This window comes from Uloborus diversus, chromosome 10, assembly GCF_026930045.1.
Source record: "Uloborus diversus isolate 005 chromosome 10, Udiv.v.3.1, whole genome shotgun sequence".
In the NCBI taxonomy this organism is placed as follows: Eukaryota; Metazoa; Arthropoda; class Arachnida; order Araneae; family Uloboridae; genus Uloborus; species Uloborus diversus.
In genome coordinates, this window is record NC_072740.1 from 126,242,723 (window position 1) to 126,259,835 (window position 17,113).

Below are 17,113 nucleotides of genomic sequence, written 5' to 3' on the forward strand. Positions count from 1 at the left end.
GATTAAAAATTTAAATTTAAAGTACAAGTTTTCAAGCAGGTTTTCGAGATTGACAAAAACATGTGTTTCTGTCTGTATAATCGTGTTTGTGATCGCTATGTCATTTTTATGCCCTGAAATTGTATTGCTTCATTATTAATGGAAACATAAAAAAGTACAAATAGAAGGCAACGTATTTTAGTGGATTAAAAAATTTGTTCAGTATGTACTCATTTTAAAGTATGTTTTAAAGATTGAAATGAAAATGTATTTCAATCTATGTAAGTTTGCATGTGATCTCAGTAATGTTTTGGTTAACTGAAATTGAGTTTGGGTCTCGTAAAACAATCGCTCATGAATGAGACTTGTGTAAAGAGTAAGCGGATCTGAATTGAATAAAGCGTAGTAAAAATTTATTTACATGTAGTATTAGTGACATTCTCGATTGCCAAGGAATGGCTCAAACATAAAATGTATCTGCACTCGAAAAATTAATGTATTATCGTCATAGGGATCTAAAAACAGCATCTTCCAAAAAACGATCACTAATGTGAACTCTGACAAATAAGTAAAAAATTCTACACAAATTCTATTTGCGCATTTCTCCAATATAGTAAATGAATTACGTTTAAAATAGCAAATATATGTGAGCGATAAATGGACAATAAGTACAATGAAAGCTTAGACATTTGTAAACGAAATGTTGGAAACGGAATTGTTCACTGACAGCACAGATTTCATCATTTTCTCAAACATCGATTCAATTACGTTTTTCCATTTCAAGTGACAACCATTTTGAAGCAGCACAGTACTTTTTTCCTTGTGTTTATCTTATTCCAACTCTTCTCAAGGTGTTTTTTTTTTTTTTTTTTTTTAAATTTCCATTGCACTCAATTTCCATTTCCTTTTGCTGTGAGCAAGGGTTAGTAAAAAACTTTCATAAGGATTTCAAACACTTTGAGTTTTGAGCAATTTCTTCTCATACAATCGTACTTTGAAAACTGGAAACGTGCAGATAACTAATACATTCCTGATTCGTTAAATAAAATAGCAAAAAAAAAGGAGGGGGGGTGGTGAAGCGGAGGGGGAGGTTCATTGTACCGACTGCGCAATAGAAATATCTAGAGGACTAGAATGTTTTAAGGGTTATTTTCCTCTTCTTTTGAGGGGTTCTCACTTTTGAGGGGGGAGGGGGTCTTCGTGGTATTCAGGGGATGCGCTATTGCTCTAGGGAAGCGGGCATCTCTGTCATAAGAGTTCTTAAATGTATAGAAACTACCGCGTTAGTATTTGCAATATCCATTGAAAGCAAGGGGATCGGAGGGTTAAGGATAACCGTTTGTTAACATAAATGTTATGTTATTAAATCAATTTTTTTTCCCACGTGTTTCTCGATCTAAACTTCACATTTTAAAATTTGCCATTCACTTTTTTTTTTTTTGTTTCCCCGCTAATAGAGCTTCTAGAAGCAAATTGAGAATCTGCTTTAACTTTCAACTGAGATTCAGAAACGGCACAGACACAACTAGATTTATTTCGAAATTTTGTTTCTTCCTTCACCCGTTTTATTGAATTCCGAAATGTTTTTGCATTTGAGTTAGGACTCATGGAAATGAGGACCTAACCAGAGACTAAGAATGTTTGACAGTAACCGTGAAGAAACGGCTTCGTCCAGTTTTATTTCTCCAAAGAAGACGGTTTTTTTATTACGATCCTCTAGAGACAAGACTTTTTTTTATCCATTTTTTCTTTTTTGTCTTTTTTACCTCCAAGCACTCTCGACATTCGTCTTTACTTCAAAGATACATAGCATCTTTTCGTCTTTGCTTCCAGGAGATATTTCTCGTAGCCAAAAGAAAAAGTAAAAACTGAAGAAAAAAAGAAGAATGATTGCGAAAAATGTGTACACACATTTCGGATAATCCTTACGAACATGTGCAGGATTAAAGAGCAAGCTCAAAACCTTTTCATGGCTTATGTTCTTAAAAGCTGTATGCGAGAAATAATACTGATCTTTCAGTAAGAGAGGGATTTTTTTTTTGGTCACTTTGCTTTTTTACCTCTAAAAAATTCAGTTACTAAACAGCTGAGATGCATTTCCCATGAAATGTAAGCTCTAAAATGCATCGGTCTTTTCAAGGATTATAATCGTACACTGTTAAAAATTCAGGAAGATTTTCTGGTAATTGTTACTGTAAAATTGCATCGCCGACGCATCGCTGATTTTTACGGTAATTTATACCGGAGAAATAAGCGATCCCAGCGCCAATTGGTTGCTGCGGCCTACCGAGGATACCGTAAAATTTTACAGTAACATTTGATTTTTACGGTAATAGTTACTGGCAACATGGATGCCAGTAACAATTATCGTAAATTTTCCGGAAAATTTTTAACAGTGTATAATAAAATCTATTCCGTTAAGGTTATGAACTATAGTTAATTACCTTGAGTGAAATAGCGTTTATTTTTAAAGGAATATAGTCTTAATTGCCCTCAATGCCTTATGATTGATGCAAAGCCTTTTTAACGCTAAACAACTTGGCACTTTTGTTTAAGTTTAAAAAAAAGAAAGTTAAAATGTGATTAAGCTAACAAGTAACTGATTTTTAATGAATGAACGACGAAAAATGAAATTCATATAAATAACAATAAAGTATTTCTTTGAACTGTGTTTGAAATCTATTTTGTTCTTTCGATGTTTTACGGAAATAATGGTTGTAGAATGACTTCTTAATACAAAAACTAAATTAAATTCGCTGTCTAGTTATCTTAACGGTAGTAGCTTAAGAGCACAAACCGTTGTTAGGTCTGTAAACATCTGAGCAATTGGTAGTTTGATAAGTTATTGGTTCAAAGTAATTATAGTAAAATTGTGCTTTTAATTCTGTGTTAAGGTGAATAACTTTTTAATTTATTAAAAAATATCTGTCAGTTACAGCAGAATATCGTTTATCTGACCCCTGTTTATTTGGATTTCCGGTTTAACTGGATAAAATTTGTAGAGCTAAAAAAGTTATATTTACTTAATAATACGTTTAAACTATGATACCAAGAGCGGACTATAAACACGCCAAATATTCCGTTTTATTTTGCTTAAAAGTACATTTCCTGTATAGAACGTACAATAAAGTATGGTACTGGTCTGACAAACAACATGGTGTACTTGGAGCGTCAGTTCGACACTACTGCAGTTGAGCTATAAATGATAAACTGTTTAGTAGAAACGATACTATGTAATTTTCATCATTTGTGTCATAAAAGATAAGTTTGCTTATTGAAGAACGTGTTTTGCTTATTACGCATATTTCCCAGATTATCGCTTGTTCGGATTGCCATTGGTCGCATTTAGTCCGGATTAACGAGGTTGTACAATTGAACTCGCTTATAACGAGCCCTGATTTAACGAGAACCTGGATTTAACGAGGAAATCAGAATTAATTGGTTGGTACAATGTTAAGTCTAAGGTAACATAACTCGCTTATAACGAGCAAAACTCGCTTAAAACGAGCAATATTTTGGGATTCATAGAGTTTCTATTGATTTTCAGTTTCGTTTATCCTCTCTTGGAAAAGTCAACCGAAATTTAGTGATGAGTCAGAAAGCCTGAGAACAAAGTGATTACTAGACTTTTCGTGATTACTAGACGTTTGTGGAGTTGAGTAGCATTTGAAAAATATTTTTTGAGCAGTTGATTCCAACGCTATCACTTCCGAGAGTAATGTAGCTGTAATTGAAATTAAAGCAGATAAAAACAATCATGAAAGTGACAACGATAATGACAAATATGTGAAAATTTTCAAGCTGAACCACGCTCGATATAGTCAATGGCTTTTGATGTGCAGAAAAACTTCAAGCTATTTTGAAAGACAGGAGGTAAAAACGATAATGATTTTAAACCATAAGCATTTCTTGAAAAACAGAAAAGCAAAAAAGAGATAATAAGACCAGTTCAAAGCATATTAGCTAACCTCTTTGGTACTGTAATGAAATAAAAATCACACAAAGCAAAAGTGATGGAAAGATTTTTTCACAAACCCGTTTTTTACGAGCACTCGGTTATAACGAGCAAATGTTGAAGCCTCTTCGCGTTCGTTACAAGCGAGTTTGACTATACTGCAAATGAACAAACTCCATTTACAACAATTTTAACGTTTCACTGCAAAATATCTAAAACGCAACTTCCTTTTCACATATCACTCACGATTTTCAAAATGTTCAAGGGAAAACGAAACTCTTCTAGATAACGCAAGCTTCAATTGAAAAACGAGAATGAAAAAGGACGCAGACAAATGTCTTTATTTGAAAATTGAATTAACAGATTACTTTCGTTCGCTCTGGTCCGGTGGAAAATCTGTCTTCCCCATTCTCGTTTTCTAAACCCTTCGTAATAAATGTAAATTGGGAAATGGGACGTATTTCCCAGATTTTTATGACAGCAATAAATCAGATGATAGTACGTCCTCTCGTTGTCTTTATTTCATTTGATTTCTGAAACAAGAAAATGAATTTCGGTTTAAGGCTGTTTTATCTGTCATTTAATCAACTTCTCCTCTTTCTTCATTCCGGTATCCACTTTCTGTTTATAGTATAGCTTTGTGCTTTAGCATAAGTTTTTTTTTACTGAACATTATAGAGTTGAATTTTTTTGATTATTGAAATACCTTTCGGCTACTAATGGGAAATATTTCTTGATAAAATCTCTTTTCCAGAAACATTAAGATAAATCTATATTGCAGCTTATTCACTTTCTTTTAAAGCTATGAATTAAATAAACGTAAATGCATTAAGTGGAATAAATAAATACCATGGTAAGTCATTAAATAAGTCACAAAAGCTAGTAAATATATTTTTTTATGCAATCAATACTCGACGCAGAAAAAAAAAAGTGTTGCGAAAACTATTTTTTATAGTTACTCATGAAACTTCTGGGCGATTTTTTTTTCATGCGGTCCCTGTCCACCACACAAAAACGGGTTTTAATGTAATGCCATTTGGTGGAAATCTTCCAGATTTAATTGCGTATTAGAGAAGTTGAGTCCATGTTCTTCACAAAGCCCATGCACCGAAAGAAGAATCTTACACATTTGGTATCTTTGTAAGATGTCCTGTGCAACAACTGATACAGTGACCTCTCACTTATACGCGACCAAAGGGGACAAGGAAATTTTTACGCACAATTGAGATTCGCGCATAAGTGAAAACCCCAAAAATAAGCTTAAATATAATAATTTAACATCAGTTATAGTGATACTAATAGTACACTACTAATGCTAATGAATAAATACGCACATAATTTCCGTTTATACATTGATAATTTCCGTTTATACATTGTAATTTAATAAAAATGTAAAATTTGTAGTGCGTTTTATCATTTTTCATACACTGTACAGTGTACAGCATTTAAACGAATGCCTCAAAACCTAAAAATTGTCCCGTGATCAGAGCTACGAGGATGTAAAAGATCCTCAATAACCTGCGTTAATGCTTACCGCTTGACCACGACTCTTTAGTGACGTCAATTTTCGTATATAAGCCGTTCTCCCTTCTCGATGTCAATCAAAAGACTAATTCCACCCCCAATTGCGCACTTGTGCGAAAAAGAACGCGATCTTGGAAGAATCCGAACAATGAATGAAGGCGCATGAATGCATTCTAAGAGACAGAACAAGAAGGGTACAAATTTGGGGGCACGGCAGTGCCCCCGCCAAGTCGAGCGCGAAGCAAACACTGCCGTACCATCTTTACTGGAACCATTTCGTCGCATTTTCAGGCCCCTATTTGAGAACCTTCTGATGAGACCAGAACGCAGAAATTTTCGTCATCCAGTAAGCTATAATCACATACTTAAAATCCGAAATTTCAAGTCTGTAGGTCATTTAGTCTCGAAGTTAAGCGAAAGCAAAGTTTCGCATTTATGACACTCACTCACTCATGATCATCAAAATAGAACTAGTACTTCCCATAAACTCAGAGAGGTGAAATTTGGTACAGAGTTAGGGTTTAATGGGCACATAAAGGGAAAACTATAAAAACTCGGATAATCGAAGATCTGGCTATTAGACCAAACTATTAGAGATCGACATACCGCCTTTACAAAAAATATTCAACTTGGTTGGCCGCTTCATTTGATGTCAAAAATCGAAAGTCTGAAGTATCTAATGAAGAACCCTCAGCTGGTCTCAGCTGTATTAGAGATATGGTAATGCCCCCTTCTACTATTGGTGCATAAAAAAATCGACTGTCATTGCAAAAGTCCAGCGTAGTGGGACACATCTTCTAATTTAATTTAGCCTAACTTTAGTCTACTCGAATATTACACAAATTAAATGTTTCTACAAAAAGAAGTGAAATCCCACCAAAAACATTCTGTAAAAAACTAGCCAAGTCTCGATGGAGCTGTTTGTTTATCTCTAAAAAGTAATGAAATCTAGACAAAGTTATGACAAGTCGAAGGTTCCTTACTGCGATTTCTTTATTGTCATAGTTAATGTTGTGTGACTTGGCCGTTAAAGGGTACACAAGGGTACAAAACCAGGTGCTCCATGACACGATTACACCAATCTGTCGCCAGAACCGCTACCCATTGACGATGGAAAATTGCCACTTGGAAAACGTGTAAACAAAATTGACCTGTACCCACTAACGTATAAAGAATGTTTAACTCCCAAGTCACACTACATTAACTATGACAATAAAGAAATCGCAGTAAGGAACCTTCGACTTGTCATAACTTTGTCTAGATTTCATTACTTTTTAGAGATAAACAAACAGCTCCATCGAGACTTGGCTAGTTTTTTACAGAATGTTTTTGGTGGGATCTTATTATAAGTAAAGCGGAAATACGCGATTTAACTAAAACTTGAAAACATTTTACCGCGCATAAGTGAAAGGTGCATTTTATGTTTCGCGTATAAATGAACAAGAGTTAACATTGTTTTCCTTCATCGCTGGCAGGGCCCGTAAGAAAAACGCGCATAAGTGAAAAACGCGTATAACAGAGGTCGCGTATAAGCAAGAGATCACTGTACGTCAATTCCGTGACGTTGCCCGTCACGGTAAAAGTAAAAACAAGGTAGACAATAAGTAAAAGTCGCAACATTTCACTAAGAAAGGTCTATTAGTGATTTCTACTTTACAGAATTTTTTTTATTTTCGTCCTTGTTTTTCGGAAAAAACGCAGGCAATGAATATTCAAATCTGAAAATAATAATAATAATAATAATGTATTTAACATAAAATAGGTTTTGATTTTTATGTTCTTTCCCCGAGATGCTGTTTGTAGTTAAAATTAGTTTCTTAAAATACTGGATTTAATTTCGCTACTCAAAGGGAAAAAAAATCATTTGTATGAACAAAAAGCTATTTTAAAAAAAGAAAACAAAGCAGACAAAAAAGAAAGAAAGGAAACGCTAACAATTGAACAGCAGAATATATAAATATAATGAGGAAGAAACATACAATCTCTAAGAAAAGTATGTTTTTATTCATTTCAGAAGTAACATCGATCAATATGCTGGGCTAACTCCATTCACTTAATCACCTGAAAATCACGCATCCGTCCTAATGCGTGTATTGGGAAGCCAATGAATACATTTGAAATCTATTCTTTGGCATATTCAGAGAGTTCGCCGAATAGTCGGTTTTGCTCGAGTGCTCGAAGTTGGACCAATTATTCTGCCTTGACTACAGAAGAAACTACTTAATTGATTTAAACATGGTATGGAAAATGTAATACAACATATAAAAGAAAATATTACAACGTTTGTATCGCACAAATTTGCTTTTTTCTGTAAATTCATGCGATGTAACGTTGTAATATGTTCCTTTATTTTCCTGCTCCAAGGTATTTCTTTATTTCATGTGTAATACATATCTTCCAAATGTTCACTGGAAAGTTTTAAGTGAGCAATAAAAAAACTCATAAATTTGTTAATTAACATTTTCATGCTCTTTTTTAGCTTAGAAAATGTTTATTTATTGTTTTTAAAATTGAAGATATTTGTTGAAATATGAAACCTAAAGTAAAAAAACAGAAGTTTATTCTAATTAGAAATTCAAAGAAAGCTTTATATAAACCTCAGGTTACTTAAATATACCGAGTTTAATGTTTCTTCAACTACTCCCTCCTCTCCTCCCTGTTTTTCGATTGGATATTCCTTTTACTTGTAATTATTTCAGTATATTCTTGGAATGTGTTTTACTTGAAACGCTTAAATTATGAACGATTGTTCTTTAAACCATATTTAACTTAACAACTTCGGTACATAAAATATATTTTTCAGTAAATTTAGAACATAATTTTTTCACTTTCATTTTGTTTGATTGAAAATAAATTAATAAACATATATTGTAATTACATTTCCTGTTGTCTTATCAGTATATATGTGTTGTTTATATCTTATTTAATATAAAAGCTTATGTCTTGTTTGATAGCTGCACCCGCACGGCTGTGCTCGTGCTGTAAGGTTGAAAAAAAAGTTCTTTAAGTAACCTTTCTCATTACAAAGTAGAAATAAAGAACCTGTTTCGTTAATTAAAATGTGCACTTATAATTTTACATTAGCTCCAAGCGTATATCATAAAGTAATGAAAAATCCTGTTATAATGACGTCAACTACCCGTAAAAACTACCTTTTTCAAAGAAAAATGCATCTAATTTATGTAGTACTCTTTAAATTCTTTCAAAATCACTGAAGTTAAGCGTTTGAAGTTAAAAAATGTGATAATAACTTACAGCTATCCAATCCGAATAAACCTTGAAGGTATATAAACCTTCCCAGCAACCCAATAAACTTTAAAAATTTCAACGAAATTGGTCCGGTAGTTTCCGAGTTTATCCCGGATATACACATTTGGAGTTTGTCTTTTATTTATACTATAAAGATAACAACTGAGCAAATTTCTTAATAGTACATAGTTAATTTCTGTTTTGATTGGTTTATGTATTAATTTCTGTTTAAATTTGAAAGTGTTTTGAATTATTAGAGTTATTTTCGTAGAAGTGTGAATAAAAAGCATGAAAAGATTTCTTGTCGAATATTTATGCAAAACTATATTACTTTTAGAAACTAACTATACAGCATAGAAGCTCAAAAATAAAATAAGAACTTAAAAAAAATATGTTTCTGAATTTAGTTGCTATCCCTTGATTATGAAAACTTTTAAGTCTTCAGAAACAAATTCCATTTTTTTTTCGAAAATGCTTTTCTTTCTTGCTACTTGTTACTTTAATATTACCCTCATTCTATCCGTCAGACCTTATATATTCCGAACGCAGCTCAGATCTTTGAAGACGGAGATTGAATCCAATGATGCGAATGAATAAAAACTGCTCACCCTGATTAGCAATTTCGGAGACACGGCGAGGTCCATCGTTAGCTTTTGTCCTCGACATCCGACGCTTTTTCAATTCGAAAACCGAAACATGAAGACATATGATTGAATGGACTCATTTCGTTAAATCAATATCCAGTTTCCTGAGCGTGCCAAAGCCACTTTCATTTCATGCGTCTGTACATTTCCATAAAACTCCTTCTCTTTCTTTCTTTTAAAACTTCCTTCCTTCATTTGGAAAAGTCATCCCTTGGAGGAAAATCGTCGAGAAAAGCTCTTCATCGCCGAGAGTTGTTTTCATTCATCCGCTCTGTCTATCAAAAGCACGCCTTCAATGGCAGGCCGCTTCCTACTCAAAAGGAGGGATTCCTTCCTTTTAGGGATGCTTTGTCTGAAGAAAGTGTTACGCATGAAAGGATGAGAGCTGAATTCTCGCATTTCCTCGCTTCCTACATCATTCATTGCGTTTTTTGTCACACTCTTTTCCACATTTCAGATCGATACTTTTCCCAAATGTCTACTTCACAAGATGTGGGGAAGACTAACTATTATTTGCCGTTTTCTGATCATTTTTTGAGAATTTTGCAATCTGAAAGGAAAGACGAACTTATTACTTGAAATTTTCTGAACATTTTTTTGTGAATTTTGCAATCTGAAAGACTATTATTTGCCGTTTTCTTATCATTTTGGGAATTTTGCAATCTGAAACAGTACTTCCACAAATATTGCAACAATTGCTGTAGTTGTAAAAAAATATTTGGGGAAACTCACCTTGGAGCTTCTTTATCCAAGCGAAAAGGTGGATTTTAATCAATTTACATTATATTTGCATTATTTATACAGAAAAAAAATTTCAAGGTGTTTCCCGCGTTCCTCCCAACTGCTGCACTGATTACAACAATGCAACATACGTGCGCGAAAGAAAAAGCATCTAAAAGTTTCAATGCTGATCACTTTTTGCTCTGAAAGTACCGGTGGCGGGACATCGATGTCGATGTTATCGAAACATCGATATTTTAGAATCGATGTTTTACGTTTGATGTTTTTTCGATTTGGAAGTTTATAACTAAGAAAACACACTTAAAAAATTTTAGTGATACTAAAGTTTCCACTAAATATAAACATGAATTTATATTATAGTTTTCCTTTTGATGTATAAATTTGTATGAAAACCTATATTATAGTAACCCGCTAGTTCAGTAACTAGTTACAGTATGTACTAACAGTATAACTATAGATATTTATAATCATTGAACATGTTTTGCGTTTTAAATATAACGTTTACAATTCCTTGTAATTAAATTGTAAGTAAGTATCTTAAATACATATTTGGTTTTATATTTCCTTTTCTTTTATTCTTTTTTCTTTCGTTTTCTGTGTGTGCGTTATCTCGGTAGACAAACATTACAATTTTTTTAATTGATTCGCATTCATTAGTAAATAATTTAGTTTCAGTTTTTTTTATTATTTAGGTTGAGAGTTAAAAAAAACGTTACGAATTTTTTTTATTAATTTCTATCGATTTTTCTGTATTTTAAATGCATACATAAATTATTTATTTATTTGTACTCCTTAATATGGATGTTAATTTTTAATTATCAATATTATAATTACCTTTTCTTGGCCTTTCAAAAGTCTTAGTTATGAGTTAATAAATACAGGCTATGAATTCCGCTCTAGCAATTAAAACAGTCGTTAGGGTATATTATGTAATAAAATACATAAAAACGTTCGATGTTATTCATATTAATAAGTAACCATACCTATTTATGTACATTAAAGAAATTGTTTTAAGTAAAAACTCTTAGTTACACCTAGACTGATGCCGAAAATCAAACTTTTGACTCTAAGAACATATCACATGATTAAACATCTCTATCATTCAGTAACAATGACTAAAGCTGTAACTTAATAGCTATTTTAATGTTAAAGTTTTTTTTCACTGACATCTCCTCAATTTGAATGTTATTCGTGTCCATGACCCGTCAAAAAATTAATGACACTATACAACACGCATCAATAAAAAATTGTTACCTTAAAGCAGACCTAATATTGAATCTCATATTTAGAACAGTGTAATAGTTAAAATATAATCCTTCCATGTTGATAATGTATACGTAATTACTCAATGACACATAAAAATTTGCATTAAATTATTAGTAAAAATATCCTAAAAGTAACTTAACTTTGCTCTGTACACCAATTTGTTAGACCATTGTCTAATATTAGTGAGCTTCATAACGACTATTAAATGCGGTTGAAACAAGGACAGGTTATTTAAAAAAAAGATAAATTTTAACTTCAAATGCACTCATTATTCTTTTCTGAACCAACTTTAAAGCTTTCAGTTTTTTCTGACGTATGCAATAAGGATAACGTAAAAAAAAAGAGATATCTTATTGAAAGGGTAAATGAATTCAGCTACATTTTATTTTCTTTTGAGAATATAATTTTGGTAGCAGTAAAATAGAAAAATGTTAAACAAGCATTAATATTGAAAAAAATTAGACTCATGCAGGAAACCCTACAAGAAACCTGCCTGAAGGACTGGGGATCTTGTAGCCCCACCCCTTCAAGGCTACAAGGAACCCTTATTTTCAATACAAAAAGTGTAAGCTTATGGATGTGAAGATCTTCGACTTTTGTCGGATATATGCGACAACACGCGGTTTTTGGGCTTCGACAAATATGCAGAGCAAATTTTTGAACTAACCATGAAAATAAATGAACTTTTTAAAAAATCATTGCAGAAACTGTTTACCATTCAACCATTTTGAATTTTAAAAGCATCGTTTCAAGTTAAGCCAAAATGTTAAAGTGTTTAAAAAATAATCGAAATCGGAACTTAGGATTCTAAAATTACTTTCGATTTTTTTTTTTTTTTTGAAAAATTATATTTTATGACGATTTCTTGAAGTTTGAGACATTGTTATGCGATTGAAACAAACTGCATTGTAAAATAAAAGCTGATTGTACTATGTGATGTTGCATTTAATTGTTTAGCTCAGGTGTAGTAAATCTTCACTAAATAGCAGAAAATAGGAAAAATTGGGTATGATGCACATTTTACCTTTTGATTTTCTTTTTTTTTATTGTAATGCAAAGCACCAAAATTAAATTTCATTCAATACCATTACTGTTTTTTTTATCAAAAAATAATCTGTGAACTTTGTTGGCTTTTTTTTCGTATAAAAAATATCTTAAGTCTTTTCCAAAATCTATCAACCTGACACTACGCGAGTCAAGGAAATCGGAAACAAGCTTTTACCACTAGTACTTAGAACGTTTCAGACACATAGTAACCGCTTTTCTTTGTTAATTGTGGTCCCGAGGATTTTCGACTACTTTGGAGCTCCGTTGTTGAGACATCTCTCTCGAAAAGACTTCCTTCAAATGAAGATAGATGATCTCTAGCCGACATCCGCCCTTTTTCCCTCGAGTCTTAAAGAAAAAAAAAAGCGCCACTGAAATGTTAGCCAATAACTCGACCATGTTAAGCTTTTAATAAGCTCATGGCGAACGAAAGCTAATCCCGAATCCTACTCGAAAGTGAATTCGGAAAATTAGCCGTCGGGTTGCTATGGATGGCAATTCAGATTTACTTACTTTACATTTGATTAAACGCAAGGACTTGAGCTGGTGAAATAAGACATTTTGACAATAGTTTGTAATGTATGTTACCGTTAGAGTATAATTCAATTATTTCATAGAATAATGAGATTTTTCATGAAATAACTGGAGAAGTCTGTTAAAGTACATAGCAGATGAAATATTAATACTTTAACCTAGTTATTCCATGCACAAACTAACGATTGACCGTTAAAGTGAAAAATAAACAACTTCAAAGCTATCAATAAATTTATCAAAGAGCTAAAATCTTTCGAAAAATATATTTTAACCCTTTTGTGGATGATTAGTTGATAAATAATAACGAAAAGCTGAAGATATAATTTATTATTGCTGAAAAGAGTAACAAATACACCGTCCAAACTCTACGTTTAAAAACAACATGATGAAGTGTACTCATACACGCGTCATTACAAAACAACTAATAAGTTGTTCATAACTAACTAAAAGCAGCTAGCACACGTTCAAAGAACTTTTGAGTATCGTGTTTCAAACTTTAACGAAACGACTAAGTAATCCTTGTTCTATAGAATACCTAGTTAAAATCGCAGAGTTCAATAGTTTTAAAGACTTTTACTTATTTTACTTAATTTTTACCTATTTCCTGATACACCTAGCAATTCTATGACATATCGGATTTCACACTTGAACTGTAACATATGAGGCAGTGAGAAGCAAAGGGACGTAAGTGACAAAATTGAAAGTTTAGAGATAACCAGTACAAATGGTAGGAGAACCTCTCCTCTGTTTTGGGGCAAGAGATAGCACTTGTAGCCTTGGTAGGTGCTGCTATACAGCATGATTTAGAAGCACTTAACAATGGTAGGCCTATACCTAGGACCTTATCTTTAAATGCGTTTTACTCAAAACTTGAAAATGACCACTTACATCCCTTTGCTTCTCACATTCTCATATGTAGTTCTTAGCTTTGCCGTTGAGTCCCCTCTCCCCCAGGACCCTTTCCGGGTGTAGAAGTATCTTTCTGACATATATGATATAGATCCGATGCAGACTGTGGATCTGTATAGGGAACGTATACATACATAGCTATATTCTCTGCTTTATGTATATGGATTTTAGAAATGTTTTTTTCGTTTTATAACGACAAATACTAAAAAACTTTTGAAATATGGGTAGGGCGTTTTAAAACAGAGAAATTGTGGCTCAAGGTTACCAAGAATGAATGATTACTTTGGCTTTTTGAGCAGGATCTTGTTACATGAAATGAGCTATAAATGTTAATTGAACGACTCGATGCACGAAGTCATATTCTTCGGAATTCAACTTACAAAACGTATGTGAAAGATGAGCGCATGACACTCCTGGATCTAAACTCTGCTTACAAATAATAATAATAATGATGATGACGTGAAAAAATTAGGCCCTTTCACTTTTAAATCTATCGTCGCAATGCGTATACACTGCATCGAAAAATGTTTCACGGTTCTACTTGTACTTGCTAAGTTCTCAAGATAGGATGTTATGCGAATATTTTCTGAAAATTACTTGAACTAAATTCATTTAATTGCCTCTCATTTAACTTCATTGAATAATTTCATAAGTTTTGTTGAACATTTAACTAGAGCCTATGTTAACAGCCATTTCTTCTGCTTTTCACTCGTTATTTCATTTTTCCGGCCTGTCATTTCAATTTTTGCCTGGAGGGGTTGGGGTTTAACGTTTTATATTAATTGCATATTATACAGAAAAACAACAAAAACCACGCCCACATATATGTAAATACAATGGCGGCGACTGGGGCTCATGAGGGTGAGGAGAGGGGGGGATTTGAACGTCTTTATTTTTGCCATTGAATAAAAATAAAGCCTCGGCATTCGAAAAAAAAAATGATTTCAATTATTTTTTATTTTTGCACTTGAATAAAAGTCCTTCTTGCCATCCCAGGTATAGAGAATTACTTCACAGAGGGCGCTTTCAGTTCATGAGCACATCCAATGACATTCGAAAAGGTATCCGGGAAATAAATCCCTCGGAGGCCTGTGCGGTGATATTTATTAAAGAACCATTCCAAAAGCAAGAGAAAAATTAGCTTTCCGTTGCCTGGGTTTTTATTGTTGCCTTTCTTTTGCTCTGCCATTGATTGGGCCGCTCGGCATCTTTGGAATGCTGAATATCGATGATTTTTTGACCGGCATTTTTGAAGCGGGAATACTTTTTGGAGAATGGAGCGGAAATAAACAGGTTTGTTAGCCTTTTTGAAACTAAAAATGCTGTTTCGGCGATTTATATATAATTATGTTTACGGTTTAGATCTTTTCGCATTTTAAAGTTCAATTCAGCGATTCGGGAAAGAGAGGAGAAGTTATTAAGTCGTTAAAAAGGATGCTGAGGAATCAATTGAGGGAAGATAAATTTGAAAATTGCATTGTTTGAATACACAAGAATATTTATTTATGTTGTGATAAAACCCAGGCAAAATTTTTTCGTTTAAATTGTTTTCCACTGCAATCAACTTTGGCAGAAATTGTTAACAAATTTCGCATGGCTATCGCCATTATAGTCATTTTTTTTAAAAAAAAAAGCGTAGTTCAACTACTATTATCAACATTACCTCCCAACAACTTTCCTTGTATTTCGAGTGGAAATGTTCTCATTCTTTTCATTATTCCCAACTAACGATTGCTTTTATTATGGAACTCTTTTATACCGTTGATGTTAGAGGAAATGTTTTACATACGGATTTTATCATAACTGGGGTGCATTTTGCTAAAAACCAAATAAAACTTGGAGACCATATAATTGGCTACCATCTAAAACCGTCATTCACCCGCCTTATACCTTGTTTTGCATTCTTTATTGTTTCATTTCGAAGCACGATCTTTTAGACGGTATTGGGAAGGGGGGGGGGATTAAAACATTGAAATGTGAATTCGGAGCTTCTGAGGAACAAAACTTGTTCATATGCGTTGGATGAGGGAGAAAACCATAGCCGGCGCATTTGCATCAAGTGGCCATCAGGATTCCCGAAGCTATTACAAGGTTCCTAGCAGTGTAAAGTTTGTTTATATGCATCCGTGGCATAGTGAAGCGTATGTCACGTCAGTGACAGGAACAGGGGACCCTCGGGGGTAATGGTAATGGTAATGGCATAGTGAAGCACTATAAAGCTTAATTACTACCGCAATGGTTGTGAGTTCTCGTTCACCTCACGTTCTTTGCTGATGTGAACATGGATAGTGTAGAGCTGACGCTGATCTCTTACAATGAAAAGAGGAGTTTCACTGCAGCTGTAGCCTTGAAATAGCTGCTTTATTGGCATACCTAAGTTCATTTTTAATCATACTTGTGTCAGGGAATGTAAGTTGAGTAGTACAGAAAGGTTCTTTACTGAAGATCTGCGATGTGACTCTATGCACCTGCGATGCTTCCAATATTTTTAAAAAAATTTCTACAACCTGAGTATTTTTTCGGACATGGGTCTCATAGGAGTTAGCCCTATACTCTGGTTTTATGCCGAACGATAAGTGAAAAACTTGTAAAACAAACTCTTAGAAAAGAAATCTGTTTTGATTATTTTAAAAATATTTAAGAGGGGAGGGGGTATACCCCCAAGAGTCTCCCAACTTGCTTCCTATGTTCATGCTTTTGAACTTTGCACCTTTCTAGCCCCTCACAAGAGTGTTAATGGCTAATTTAACGCTCCCTTTCCTTTCAAAAAAAAATTAATGGCTACGAAACTGTATTAAAAAAAAAATGGGGGCACCATTTTCAAAATCTAGGATGTGATAGGGAAAAGCGGTAGTCTTATCTAGATTAAGGGGATAATTTTAGATAAGAATCTGCAGGAGTTATGTCAGAAGCATTTTAAAGTTTTTTTTTTTTTTTGCCAATCAGTATTGCTTATAAAATTAAATTATCTGTGATTGTTTCTGCGGAAGTAACTACGAGAACAGGACGAAGAAATCTTCCTTCCTATCCCAACAGCTCATTAAAGCCACTCACTAGATTTTTAAACTCCACAGAATAGTCGGAGTATATTTGGGGCTTGTCATTAACAGGCAGGTCTTTCCTAAAATTCCCAATGTTTGAAATGGTCTTAAAATTTCTAATATTTTGAAAATTTTCCGAAATATCTTTAAAAATTTTCATTGTTTTGCACCGCATTTTTTCTGAAAAATAGAGAAATCCCCTTAAAATGGATTCAAAATTTTCT